This window comes from Oncorhynchus keta, unplaced genomic scaffold (assembly GCF_023373465.1).
Source record: "Oncorhynchus keta strain PuntledgeMale-10-30-2019 unplaced genomic scaffold, Oket_V2 Un_contig_7461_pilon_pilon, whole genome shotgun sequence".
In the NCBI taxonomy this organism is placed as follows: domain Eukaryota; kingdom Metazoa; phylum Chordata; class Actinopteri; order Salmoniformes; family Salmonidae; genus Oncorhynchus; species Oncorhynchus keta.
The window spans coordinates 43,752-57,875 of NW_026289475.1; the positions used below are offsets into that span (position 1 = coordinate 43,752).

General features: G+C 55.9%; 1 long non-coding RNA gene across 2 annotated transcripts; it reads left to right on the forward strand.

Annotated features, from left to right (window-relative positions):
- The first annotated feature begins 3,351 nt into the window (after positions 1 to 3,351).
- On the forward strand, positions 3,352 to 3,873 carry LOC127926384 (uncharacterized). 2 transcript variants are annotated; one of them, XR_008124028.1, is made up of 3 exons: positions 3,352 to 3,484; positions 3,585 to 3,709; positions 3,760 to 3,873. It is a non-coding gene; the product is annotated as an uncharacterized LOC127926384 (long non-coding RNA). The 2 variants fall into 2 exon arrangements; XR_008124027.1 differs by having other exon boundaries at positions 3,352 to 3,459.
- Positions 3,874 to 14,124: the final 10,251 nt, after the last annotated feature.

Below are 14,124 nucleotides of genomic sequence, written 5' to 3' on the forward strand. Positions count from 1 at the left end.
GAGAGAGAGAGAGAGAGAGAGAGAGAGAGAGAGAGAGAGAGAGAGAGAGAGAGAGAGAGAGAGAGAGAGAGAGAGAGAGAGAGAGAGAATGAGAGAGAGAGATGAGAGAGAGAGAGATGGGGGAGAGAGAGAGAGAGAGAGAGAATGAGAGAGAGAGAGAGAGAGAATGAGAGAGAGAGAGAGAGAGAGAGAGAGAGAGAGAGAGAGAGAGAATGAGAGAGAGAGGGGAAAAGAAAGAGCGAGAGAGGAGTCACCTGAAACCCTCACCTTTCTGCTGGTGAATGTGAGAGGTAAAGACGTCTTAATGTCCGGTCCACTAGCGCCTGTCAAATAAAAGACAGAAGGGGATTATCCCTAAATAACATCCCAGTTTACTGCAGCTGAACAAGAGCCAGCCACCTAAAAGCAATACTTCATTATTACTTTCACGCTTTCATTGAGTGAGGTGGGGTAGAACTGGGGCGGCAGGGTAGCCTAGTGGTTAGAGCGTTGGACTAGTAACCGGAAGGTTGCGAGTTCAAACCCCCGAGCTGACAAGGTACAAATCTGTCATTCTGCCCCTGAACAGGCAGTTAACCCACTGTTCCTAGGCAGTCATTGAAAATAAGAATTTGTTCTTAACTGACTTGCCTGGTTAAATAAAGGTAAAATAAAAAAATAAATTAGAAAAAAAGGTGTCTTTACAGTTTGAGCTGAGTGGGAGTGGGAGCTGTAGCTTTCATTGGGAGGTGTCTTTACAGTTTGAGCTGAGTGGGAGCTGGGACCGTGGGAGCTGGGGCGGCAGGGTAGCTTTCATTGAGTGAGGTGTCTTTACAGTTTGAGCTGAGTGGGAGGTGGTACCGTGGGAGCTTGGGATGGACGGACTTGTTTTACGACTCTGGTCAACATTGCTGTAATCAAATCGTGTCTCTGTTCATTATGCCTATGTGAGACAATGTGTGTGTGTGTGTGGTCCCTAAGTGTGACACCTGTCCCACTGCAGCTGAGTGTGGTCCCAGTAGAACTGAACTAGGTGGAGTGACACATCTGAGCCCCACTGCAGCTGAGTTGAGTTTATTTAGCCCTCAGTAGAACTGAACTAGGTAGAGTGGACTAACATCTGAGCCCTCAGTAGAACTGAACTAGGTAGAGTGGACTGACATCTGAGCCCTCAGTAGAACTGAACTAGGTAGAGTGGACTAACATCTGAGCCCTCAGTAGAACTGAACTAGGTAGAGTGGACTAACATCTGAGCCCTCAGTAGAACTGAACTAGGTAGAGTGGACTAACATCTGAGCCCTCAGTAGAACTGAACTAGGTAGAGTGGACTAACATCTGAGCCCTCAGTAGAACTGAACTAGGTAGAGTGGACTAACATCTGAGCCCTCAGTAGAACTGAACTAGGTAGAGTGGACTAACATCTGAGCCCTCAGTAGAACTGAACTAGGTAGAGTGGACTAACATCTGAGCCCTCAGTAGAACTGAACTAGGTAGAGTGGACTAACATCTGAGCCCTCAGTAGAACTGAACTAGGTAGAGTGGACTAACATCTGAGCCCTCAGTAGAACTGAACTAGGTAGAGTGGACTGACATCTGAGCCCTCAGTAGAACTGAACTAGGTAGAGTGGACTAACATCTGAGCCCTCAGTAGAACTGAACTAGGTAGAGTGGACTGACATCTGAGCCCTCAGTAGAACTGAACTAGGTAGAGTGGACTAACATCTGAGCCCTCAGTAGAACTGAACTAGGTAGAGTGGACTAACATCTGAGCCCTCAGTAGAACTGAACTAGGTAGAGTGGTCTGACATCTGAGCCCTCAGTAGAACTGAACTAGGTAGAGTGGACTGACATCTGAGCCCTCAGTAGAACTGAACTAGGTAGAGTGGACTGACATCTGAGCCCTCAGTAGAACTGAACTAGGTAGAGTGGACTGACATCTGAGCCCTCAGTAGAACTGAACTAGGTAGAGTGGACTGACATCTGAGCCCTCAGTAGTACTGAACTAGGTAGAGTGGACTGACATCTGAGCCCTCAGTAGAACTGAACTAGGTAGAGTGGACTAACATCTGAGCCCTCAGTAGAACTGAACTAGGTAGAGTGGACTGACATCTGAGCCCTCAGTAGAACTGAACTAGGTAGAGTGGACTAACATCTGAGCCCTCAGTAGAACTGAACTAGGTAGAGTGGACTGACATCTGAGCCCTCAGTAGAACTGAACTAGGTAGAGTGGACTAACATCTGAGCCCTCAGTAGAACTGAACTAGGTAGAGTGGACTGACATCTGAGCCCTCAGTAGAACTGAACTAGGTAGAGTGGACTAACATCTGAGCCCTCAGTAGAACTGAACTAGGTAGAGTGGACTAACATCTGAGCCCTCAGTAGAACTGAACTAGGTAGAGTGGACTAACATCTGAGCCCTCAGTAGAACTGAACTAGGTAGAGTGGACTAACATCTGAGCCCTCAGTAGAACTGAACTAGGTAGAGTGGACTAACATCTGAGCCCTCAGTAGAACTGAACTCAGTAGAACTGAAGTAAAATAGTATCATACTGTTTGTTTCATTTGAGGTGCATTCATGAGTGGACAAATCTGAGCCCTCATTTCTGTGGACATCTGAGTCAAGTTCTTTGCAAATTGTCCAATACTAATCCTCCATTAAAACTGAACTAGGTAGAGAACAACACTGAAAAACTGCTTTTAAAAACACATCCAACAGCCTGTCACTTGGTCATTAATGTGTTTGATGTCACTGCAGAAGGCAGGGTTGATGACTGACATTCACTATGCACTGTTATTACTGAGGGTACAAAACATTAAGAACACCTGCCTTTCCATAACACAGACTGACCAGGTGAAATCTATGATCCCTTATTGATGTCACTTGTGGACTAAATCTGAGCCCTCTTCAAATCAGTGTAGATGAAGGGGAGGAGACTAGGGTTAACAAAGATGAACTGAACTAGGGGGACTAACATCTGAGCCCTCAGTAGAGACAGGTTAAAGATGAAGGAGGAGACGGGTTAAAGATGAAGGGGGGGAGACAGGTTAAAGATGAAGGGGGAGACGGGTTAAAGAACATCTGAGGGGAGACATGGGTTAAAGATGAAACATCTGGAGTTCTTTGAGACAGGTTAAAGATGAATTTGGGATTCATGTTACAAAGATGAAGGGGAGGAGACAGGTTAAAGATGAAGGGGAGGAGTGAGAACGGGTTAAAGATGAAGGGGAGGAGACGGGTTAAAGATGAAGGGGGGAGACGGGTTAAAGATGAAGGGGAGGAGACAGGTTAAAGATGAAGAGGGAGGAGACAGGTTAAAGATGAAGGGAGGAGACAGGTTAAAGATGAAGGGGAGACAGGTTAAAGATGAAGGGGGAGACGGGTTAAAGATGAAGGGGAGGAGACGGGTTAAAGATGAAGGGGAGGAGACGGGTTAAAGATGAAGGGGAGGAGACGGGTTAAAGATGAAGGGGAGGAGACGGGTTAAAGATGAAGGGGAGGAGACGGGTTAAAGATGAAGGGGAGGAGACAGGTTAAAGATGAAGGGGAGGAGACGGGTTAAAGATGAAGGGGAGGAGACGGGTTAAAGATGAAGGGGAGGAGACAGGTTAAAGATGAAGGGGAGGAGACGGGTTAAAGATGAAGGGGAGGAGACGGGTTAAAGATGAAGGGGAGGAGACGGGTTAAAGATGAAGGGGAGGAGACGGGTTAAAGATGAAGGGGAGGAGACGGGTTAAAGATGAAGGGGAGGAGACAGGTTAAAGATGAAGGGGAGGAGACAGGTTAAAGATGAAGGGGAGGAGACGGGTTAAAGATGAAGGGGAGGAGACGGGTTAAAGATGAAGGGGAGGAGACGGGTTAAAGATGAAGGGGAGGAGACGGGTTAAAGATGAAGGGGAGGAGACGGGTTAAAGATGAAGGGGAGGGAGACGGGTTAAAGATGAAGGGGAGGAGACGGGTTAAAGATGAAGGGGAGGAGACAGGTTAAAGATGAAGGGGGAGACGGGTTAAAGATGAAGGGGAGGAGACGGGTTAAAGATGAAGGGGAGGAGACGGGTTAAAGATGAAGGGGAGGAGACGGGTTAAAGATGAAGGGGGGGAGACGGGTTAAAGATGAAGGGGAGGAGACGGGTTAAAGATGAAGGGGGGGAGACGGGTTAAAGATGAAGGGGGAGACATGTTAAAGATGAAGGGGAGGAGACATGTTAAAGATGAAGGGGAGGAGACATGTTAAAGATGAAGGGGAGGAGACATGTTAAAGATGAAGGGGAGGAGACATGTTAAAGATGAAGGGGAGGAGACATGTTAAAGATGAAGGGGAGGAGACAGGTTAAAAATGAAGGGGAGGAGACAGGTTAAAAATGAAGGGGAGGAGACAGGTTAAAGATGAAGGGGAGGAGACAGGTTAAAGATGAAGGGGAGGAGACATGTTAAAAATGAAGGGGAGGAGACATGTTAAAAATGAAGGGGAGGAGACAGGTTAAAAATGAAGGGGAGGAGACAGGTTAAAGATGAAGGGGAGGAGACATGTTAAAAATGAAGGGGAGGAGACAGGTTAAAAATGAAGGGGAGGAGACATGTTAAAGATGAAGGGGAGGAGACATGTTAAAGATGAAGGGGAGGAGACAGGTTAAAAATGAAGGGGAGGAGACATGTTAAAAATGAAGGGGAGGAGACATGTTAAAGATGAAGGGGAGGAGACATGTTAAAAATGAAGGGGAGGAGACATGTTAAAGATGAAGGGGAGGAGACATGTTAAAGATGAAGGGGAGGAGACATGTTAAAGGAGGAGTTCTCAGCCTTGAGACCAATGAGACGTGGATTGTGTTTGTGTCAGAGGGTGAACAGCCAAGACAGAATATTGAAGTGTATTTGAACCTGGTAGTATTGAACCTTTACTTAACTAGGCAAGTCAGTTAATTAAGAACAAATTATTATTTACAATGACGACCTACACCGGCCAAACGACGCTGGGCCAATTGTGCGCCACCCTATGGGAGTCCAAATCACGGCCGGTTGTGATACAACCTGGATTCGAACCAGGGACTGTAGTGACGCCTCTTGCACTGAGATGTAGTGCCTTAGACCGCTGCCCCACTCGGGAGCCAAGAAGGTGCCAGGCTCACAGGTTTGCGTTAAGAACTACAACGCTGCTGGGTTTTTCATCCTCAACAGTTGTCTGTGTGTATTAAGAATGGTCCACCACCCAAAGAACATCCAGACAACTTGACACAACTGTGTGAAGCACTGGAGTCAACATGGACCAGCATCCCTGTGGAACACTTTCAACACCTTGTAGAGTCCATGACCTGATGAATTGAGGCTGTTCTGAGGGCAATAGGGTGGTGGAGTGGATTAGTATGAAGGTGTTCTTAATGTTTTGTCCACTCAGTGTAGAGTCCCTTTCTCTTCTGAAATTCTCTCTTCTATTAAAAAAATAAAAAATCCAAGTAGCCTAGGCACACAAATTCGATGAAAATATCTAAACATAATTTGCAATACATCTTTTATCGATTTGGCATCACGCGAATGTTATTAATACACAAATGTTAGCAGGCTGTGTACCCCAACTAACACGTACATACCTATAACATGCATCATGTTCACCCAGTGATTAAACAGGCTATTTGTGCTTTAGTACTTACATTGTAGACAGAAGAACACATTAAAAGTAACTGAATCACTACATTCTATAGAGCCTCTGTGTACAAATAAATAATACATTCTACAGAGCCTCTGTGTACAAATAAATAATACATTCTACAGAGCCTCTGTGTACTAATAAATAATACATTCTATAGAGCCTCTGTGTACTAATAAATAATACATTCTATAGAGCCTCTGTGTACTAATAAATAATACATTCTATAGAGCCTCTGTGTACTAATAAATAATACATTCTACAGAGCCTCTGTGTACTAATAAATAATACATTCTACAGAGCCTCTGTGTACTAATAAATAATACATTCTATAGAGCCTCTGTGTACTAATAAATAATACATTCTACAGAGCCTCTGTGTATAATAAATAATACATTCTATAGAGCCTCTGTGTACTAATAAATCATACATTCTATAGAGCCTCTGTGTAAATAAATAATACATTCTATAGAGCCTCTGTGTACTAATAAATAATACATTCTACAGAGCCTCTGTGTACTAATAAATAATACATTCTATAGAGCCTCTGTGTACTAATAAATAATACATTCTACAGAGCCTCTGTGTACTAATAAATAATACATTCTATAGAGCCTCTGTGTACTAATAAATAATACATTCTATATGCAGATATTTATAAAATGTTTTCTGTGGCAGTAACTCACCTCTACGTCCATCTCTGTTGCAGAGGCTTGTGGGAATGCTGCTGGTGTGTGGTCTGGGCTGTGTGCCTCTGTCCCCCCCACCCCCTGTCCCAGCCTAGTCTACTCTCTCTGCCTCCACCCCTGTCAGCCACAGCCTAGTCTACTCTCTCTGCCTCCACCCCTGTCAGCCACAGCCTAGTCTACTCTCTCTGCCTCCACCCCTGTCAGCCACAGCCTAGTCTACCCTCTCTGCCTCTCTCTGCCTCCACCCCTGTCAGCCACAGCCTAGTCTACCCTCTCTGCCTCCACCCCTGTCAGCCACAGCCTAGTCTACCCTCTCTGCCTCTCTCTGCCTCCACCCCTGTCAGCTACAGCCTACTCCTCACCGCCTGGCTAACCAGTGTCTTCACTGTTCGTCATAATGCAGCAGAATCTTCTACAGTTTCTCCCATCCCTCCAGGTAGAGCACAGCGTGTCTCTGACTCTGCCTCCAGCCGTCATTCTCCACGCCGTCTACTGCCACCTAATTAGTCTTTCAGAGTGCTGCTTCTACGCTTGAATAAGTCATAAAACACACACAGATGGGTGGTGTGTCAACGTGTTCCTCTGTGTTTCTGGTTGTAAGACCACGTCATGTCTACCGGATATTTTGTTCTTTAGTTTTAATGAAGGAAGTAGTTGATGACTAAATGAGTGACGGTGTGGTCCTGGGGTCCTGACGGTCTGGTCCTGTGACGGTGGGGTCCTGTGGGGTCCTGTGACGGTGGGGTCCTGTGACGGTCTGGTCCTGTGGGGTCCTGACGGTGTGGTCCTGTGACGGTCTGGTCCTGTGGGGTCCTGTGACGGTCTGGTCCTGTGACGGTGGGGTGCTGTGACGGTGGGGTCCTGTGACCCCTGTGGGGTCCTGTGACGGTGGGGTCCTGTGACGGTCTGGTCCTGTGGGGTCCTGTGACGGTGGGGTCCTGTGACGGTCTGGTCCTGTGGGGTCCTGTGACGGTGGGGTGCTGTGACGGTGGGATCCTGTGGGGTCCTGTGACGGTGGGGTCCTGTGACTGTGGGGTCCTGTGACTGTGGGGTCCTGTGACGGTGGGGTCCTGTGGGGGTCCTGTGACGGTGGGGTCCTGTGACGGTGGGGTCCTGTGGGGTCCTGTGACGGTGGGGTCCTGTGGGGTCCAGGTGGGGTCCAGGGGGACGGTGTGGTCCTGTGACTCTTCCCGGTGGAGTCCTGTGACGGTGGGGTCCTGTCGGTGGGGTCCTGTGACGGTGGGGTCCTGTGGGGTCCTACTGGTCCTGTGGGGTCCTGTGACGGTGTGGTCCTGTCGGTGTGGTCAGAGTGTGGTCCTGTGACGGTTGGTCCTGTGGGGTCCTGTGGGGTCCTGTGACGGTAAGACGGTGTGGTCCTGTGACTTCTGGGGGGGTTCGTGTGGGGTCCTGTGACGGTGTGGTCCTGTGACGGTGGGGGTGTGGGGTCCTGTGACGGTGTGGTCCTGTGACGGTGGGGTCCTGTGGGGTCCTGTGATGGTGTGGTCCTGTGACGGTGGGGTCCTGTGGGGTCCTGTGACGGTGGGGTCCTGTGACGGTGGTCCTGGGTCCTGTGGGGTCCTGTGACGGTGTGGTCCTGTGACGGTGGGGTCCTGTGGGGTTAATGACGGTGGGGTCCTGGACGGTCTGGTCCTGTGGGGTCCTGTGACGGTCTGGTCCTGTGGGGTCCCTGTGACAGTCTGGTCCTGTGACGGTGTGGTCCTGTGTGGGGTCCTGTGACGGTGGGGTCCGGTGGGGTCCTGTGATGGGGGTCCTGTGACAGTGTGGGGTCCTGTGACGGTGGGGTCCTGTGACGGTGGGGTCCTGTGACGGTCTGGTCCTGTGACGGTGTGGTCCTGTGACGGTGGGGTCCTGTGGGGTCCTGTGACGGTGTGGTCCTGTGGGGTCCTGTGACGGTGGGGTCCTGTGACGGTGTGGTCCTGTGACGGTGGGGTCCTGTGGGGTCCTGTGACGGTGGGGTCCTGTGACGGTGGGGTCCTGTGGGGTCCTGTGACGGTGTGGTCCTGTGACGGTGTGGTCCTGTGACGGTGTGGTCCTGTGACGGTGGGGTCCTGTGACGGTCTGGTCCTGTGGGGTCCTGTGACGGTCTGGTCCTGTGGGGTCCTGTGACGGTGGGGTCCTGTGACGGTGGGGTCCTGTGACGGTGGGGTCCTGTGACGGTGGGGTCCTGTGACGGTGGGGTACTGTGACGGTGGGGTCCTGTGACGGTGGGGTCCTGTGACGGTGGGGTCCTGTGACGCTGGGGTGCTGTGGGGTCCTGTGACGGTGGGGTCCTGTGACGGTCTGGTCCTGTGACGGTGTGGTCCTGTGGGGTCCTGTGACGGTGTGGTCCTGTGACGGTGTGGTCCTGTGACGGTGGGGTCCTGTGGGGTCCTGTGACGGTGTGGTCCTGTGACGGTGTGGTCCTGTGACTGTGGGGTCCTGTGACGGTGGGGTCCTGTGACGGTGGGGTCCTGTGACGGTGGGGTCCTGTGACGGTGGGGTCCTGTGACGGTGGGGTGCTGGGGTCCTGTGACGGTGTTGCCCTGTGACGGTGGGGTCCTGTGACGGTGGGGTCCTGTGACGGTGTGGTCCTGTGACGGTGGGGTCCTGTGACGGTGGGGTCCTGTGACTGTGGGGTCCTGTGACGGTGGGGTCCTGTGACGGTGTGGTCCTGTGACGGTGGGGTCCTGTGACGGTCTGGTCCTGTGGGGTCCTGTGACGGTGTGGTCCTGTGACGGTGGGGTCCTGTGACGGTCTGGTCCTGTGGGGTCCTGTGATGGTGTGGTCCTGTGACGGTGTGGTCCTGTGACGGTGTGGTCCTGTGATGGTGGGGTCCTGTGATGGTGTGGTCCTGTGACGGTGTGGTCCTGTGACGGTGGGGTCCTGTGACGGTGGGGTCCTGTGACGGTGGGGTCCTGTGACGGTGGGGTCCTGTGGGGTCCTGTGACGGTGGGGTCCTGTGAGGGTGGGGTCCTGTGACGGTGGGGTGCTGTGATGGTGGGGTCCTGTGGGGTCCTGTGGGGTCCTGTGACGGTGGGGTCCTGTGACGGTGTGTGACGTCCTGTGGGGTCCTGTGACGGTGGGGTCCTGTGACGGTGGGGTGCTGTGACGGTGGGGGGGTCCTGTGACGGTGGGGTAAGGTGACGGTCTGGTCCTGTGGGGTCCTGTGACGGTGGGGTCCTGTGACGGTGTGGTCCTGTGGGGTCCTGTGACGGTGTGGTCCTGTGACGGTGGGGTCCTGTGGGGTCCTGTGACGGTGGGGTCCTGTGACGGTGTGGTCCTGTGGGGTCCTGTGACGGTGTGGTCCTGTGGGGTCCTGTGACGGTGTGGTCCTGTGACGGTGTGGTCCTGTGATGGTGGGGTCCTGTGACGGTGTGGGTGGGGTCCTGTGACGGTCTGGTCCTGTGGGGTCCTGTGACGGTCTGGTCCTGTGACGGTGTGGTCCTGTGACTGTGGGGTCCTGTGACGGTGGGGTCCTGATACGGTAGGGTCCTGTGACGGTGGGGTCCTGTGACAGTGTGGTCCTGTGGGGTCCTGTGACGTTGTGGTCCTGTGACGGTCTGGTCCTGTGGGGTCCTGTGACGGTGGGGTCCTGTGGGGTCCTGTGACGGTGTGGTCCTGTGATGGTGGGGTCCTGTGACGGTGTGGTCCTGTGACGGTGGGGTCCTGTGATGGTGGGGTCCTGTGATGGTGGGGTGCTGTGACGGTGGGGTGCTGTGACGGTGGGGTGCTGTGATGGTCTGGTCCTGTGATGGTGTGGTCCTGTGATGGTGTGGTCCTGTGACGGTGGGGTCCTGTGACGGTGGGGTCCTGTGGGGTCCTGTGGGCTGTGACAGTGGGGTCCTGTGACGGTGGGGTCCTGTGACGGTGGGGTCCTGTGACGGTGGGGTCCTGTGGGGTCCTGTGACGGTGGGGTCCTGTGACGTCCTGTGGTCCTGTGGGGTCCTGTGGGGTCCTGTGACGGTGGGGTCCTGTGACGGTGGGGTGCTGTGATGGTGGGGTGCTGTGACGGTGTGGTCCTGTGGGGTCCTGTGACGGTGGGGTCCTGTGGGGTCCTGTGGGGTCCTGTGGCGGTGGGGTCCTGTGGGGTCCTGTGACGGTGTGGTCCTGTGATGGTGGGGTCCTGTGACGGTGTGGTCCTGTGGGGTCCTGTGACGGTGTGGTCCTGTGACGGTGGGGTCCTGTGACGGTGGGGTCCTGTGGGGTCCTGTGACGGTCTGGTCCTGTGGGGTCCTGTGACGGTCTGGTCCTGTGACGGTGTGGTCCTGTGACTGTGGGGTCCTGTGACGGTGGGGTCCTGATACTGTGGGGTCCTGTGACGGTGGGGTCCTGATACGGTAGGGTCCTGTGACGGTGGGGTCCTGTGACAGTGTGGTCCTGTGGGGTCCTGTGACGTTGTGGTCCTGTGACGGTGGGGTCCTGTGACGGTCTGGTCCTGTGGGGTCCTGTGACGGTGGGGTCCCCGGTGTGGTCCTGTGATGGTGGGGTCCTGTGACGGTGTGGTCCTGTGACGGGTGGTGGGGTCCCCGTGTGATGGTGGGGTCCTGTGACGGTGGGGTCCCTGTGATGGTCTGGTCCTGTGATGGTCTGGTCCTGTGATGGTGTGGTCCTGTGACGGTGGGGTCCTGTGACGGTGGGGTCCTGTGGGGTCCTGTGGGGTCCCAGTGGGGTCCTGTGACGGTGGGGTCCTGTGACGGTGGGGTCCTGTGACGGTGGGGTCCTGTGGGGTCCTGTGGGGTCCTGTGACGGTGGGGTCCTGTGACGCTGTGGTCCTGTGACGCTGTGGTCCTGTGGGGTCCTGTGGGGTCCTGTGACGGTGGGGTCCTGTGACGGTGGGGTGCTGTGATGGTGGGGTGCTGTGACGGTGTGGTCCTGTGGGGTCCTGTGACGGTGGGGTCCTGTGGGGTCCTGTGGGGTCCTGTGACGGTGGGGTCCTGTGGGGTCCTGTGGGGTCCTGTGACGGTGGGGTCCTGTGGGGTCCCGGTGGGGTCCTGTGACGGTGGGGGGGTGACGGTGTGGTCCTGTGGGGTCCTGTTACGGTGTGGTCCTGTGACGGTGGGGTCCTGTGACGGTCTGGTCCTGTGGGGTCCTGTGACGGTCTGGTCCTGTGGGGTCCTGTGACGGTCTGGTCCTGTGGGGTCCTCACGGTGTGGTCCTGTGGGGTCCTGTGACGGTCTGGTCCTGTGGGGTCCTCTGACTGTGGGGTCCTGTGACGGTGTGGTCCCGGTGGGGTCCTGACGGTGGGGTCCTGTGACGGTTGGATCCTCCTGACGGTGGGGTCCTGTGGGGTCCTGTGACGGTGTGGTCCTGTGACGGTGGGGTCCTGTGATGGTCTGGTCCTGTGGGGTCCTGTGACCGTGTGGTCCTGTGATGGTGTGGTCCCGGTGGGGTCCTGTGATGGTGGGGTCCTGTGACGGTGGGGTCCTGTGACGGTGGGGTCCGTGTGACGGTGGGGTCCTGTGACGGTGGGGTCCCCGGTGGGGTCCTGACGGTGGGGTCCTGTGACCTGTGATCCCCCTGTGATGGTCTGGTCCTGTGATGGTGTGGTCCTGTGACGGTGGGGTCCTGTGACGGTGGGGTCCTGTCGGTGTGGTCCTGTGGGGTCCTGTGGGGTCCTGTGACGGTGGGGTTCTGTGGGGTCCTGTGACGGTGGGGTCCTGTGGGGTCCACGGTGGGGTCCTGTGGGGTCCTGTGACGGTGTGGTCCTGTGACGGTGGGGTCCTGTGACGGTGTGGTCCTGTGGGGTCCTGTGACGGTGTGGTCCTGTGACGGTGGGGTCCTGTGACGGTGTGGTCCTGTGGGGTCCTGTTACGGTGTGGTCCTGTGACGGTGGGGTGCTGTGACGGTGGGGTCCTGTGGGGTCCTGTGGGGTCCTGTGACGGTGGGGTCCTGTGACGGTGTGGTCCTGTGACGGTGGGGTCCTGTGGGGTCCTGTGACGGTGGGGTCCTGTGGGGTGCCGGTGGGGTGCTGACGGTGGGGTCCACGGTGGGGTGCTTGACGGTGGGGTGCCTCCTGTGACGGTGTGGTCCTGTGACGGTGGGGTGCTGTGGACGGTGGGGTCCTGTGACGGTGGGGTCCTGTGACGGTGGGGTGCTGTGATGGTGGGGTCCTGTGATGGTCTGGTCCTGTGACGGTGGGGTCCTGTGACGGTGGGGTCCTGTGACGGTGGGGTCCTGTGACGGTGTGGTGCTGTGACGGTGGGGTCCTGTGGGGTCCTGTGACGGTGGGGTCCTGTGACGGTGGGGTGCCACGGTGGGGTCCTGTGGGGTCCTGTGGGGTCCTGTGACGGTGGGGTCCTGTGACGGTGTGGTCCTGTGACAGTGGGGTCCTGGGGTCCTGTGACGGTGGGGTCCTGTGGGGTGCTGTGACGGTGGGGTGTCCTGTGACGGTGGGGTCCACGGTGGGGTGCTGTGGACGGTGGGGTCCTGTGACGGTGGGGTCCTGTGACGCTGTGGTCCACGCTGTGGTCCTGTGGGGTCCTGTGGGGTCCTGTGACGGTGGGGTCCTGTGACGGTGGGGTGCTGTGATGGTGGGGTGCTGTGACGGTGTGGTCCTGTGGGGTCCTGTGATGGTGGGGTCCTGTGGGGTCCTGTGACGGTGGGGTCCTGTGGGGTCCTGTGGGGTCCTGTGACGGTGGGGTCCTGTGGGGTCCTGTGACGGTGTGGTCCTGTGACGGTGGGGTCCTGTGACGGTGTGGTCCTGTGGGGTCCTGTTACGGTGTGGTCCTGTGACGGTGGGGTCCTGTGACGGTCTGGTCCTGTGGGGTCCATCTGGTCCTGTGGGGTCCTGTGACGGTCTGGTCCTGTGGGGTCCTCTGACGGTGTGGTCCTGTGGGGTCCTGTGACGGTCTGGTCCTGTGGGGTCCTCTGACTGTGGGGTCCTGTGACGGTGTGGTCCTGTCGGTGGGGTCCTGTGACGGTGGGGTCCTGTACGGTTGGGTCCTGTGACGGTGTGGTCCTGACGGTGTGGTCCTTGACGGTGTGGTCCTGTGACGGTGGGGTCCATGATGGTCTGGTCCTGTGGGGTCCTGTGACCGTAATGGTGTGGTCCTGTGACGGTGGGGTCCTGTGATGGTGGGGTCCTGTGACAGTGTGGTCCTAGACGGTGGGGTCGTGTGACGGTGGGAGACGGTGGGGTCCTGTGACGGTTGGTCCTGTGACGGTGGGGTCCTGAGACGGTGGGGTCTGTACGGTGGGGTCCTGTGACGGTGGGGTGCTGTGATGGTGGGGTCCTGTGATGGTCTGGTCCTGTGATGGTGTGGTCCTGAGACGGTGGGGTCCTGTGACGGTGGGGTCCTGTGGACGGTGTGGAATGGGGTCCTGTGACGGTGGGGTTCTGTGGGGTCCTAGACGGTGGGGTCCTGTGGGGACCTGTGACGGTGGGGTCCTGTGGGGTCCTGTGACGGTGTGGGTGACGGTAGACGGTGTGGTCCTGTGGGGAGACGGTGTGGTCCTGTGACGGAGGGGTCCTCTACGGTGTGGTCCTGTGGGGTCCTAGAGGAGACGGAGGTGCTGTGACGGTAGGGGTCCTGTGGGGTCCTGTGGGGTCCTGTGACGGTGGGGTCCTGTGACGGTGTGGTCCTGTGACGGTGGGGTCCTGTGGGGTCCTGTGACGGTGGGGTCCTGTGGGGTGCTGTGACGGTGGGGTGCTGTGACGGTGGGGTGCTGTGGACGGTGGGGTCCTGTGACGGTGGGGTAGAATGGTGGGGTGCTGTGACGGTGGGGTGCTGTGATGGTGGGGTCCTTACGGTGTGGTCCTAGACGGTGGGGTGCTGAGACGGTGGGGTCCTGTGACGGTGGGGTTAGAATGGGGAGCT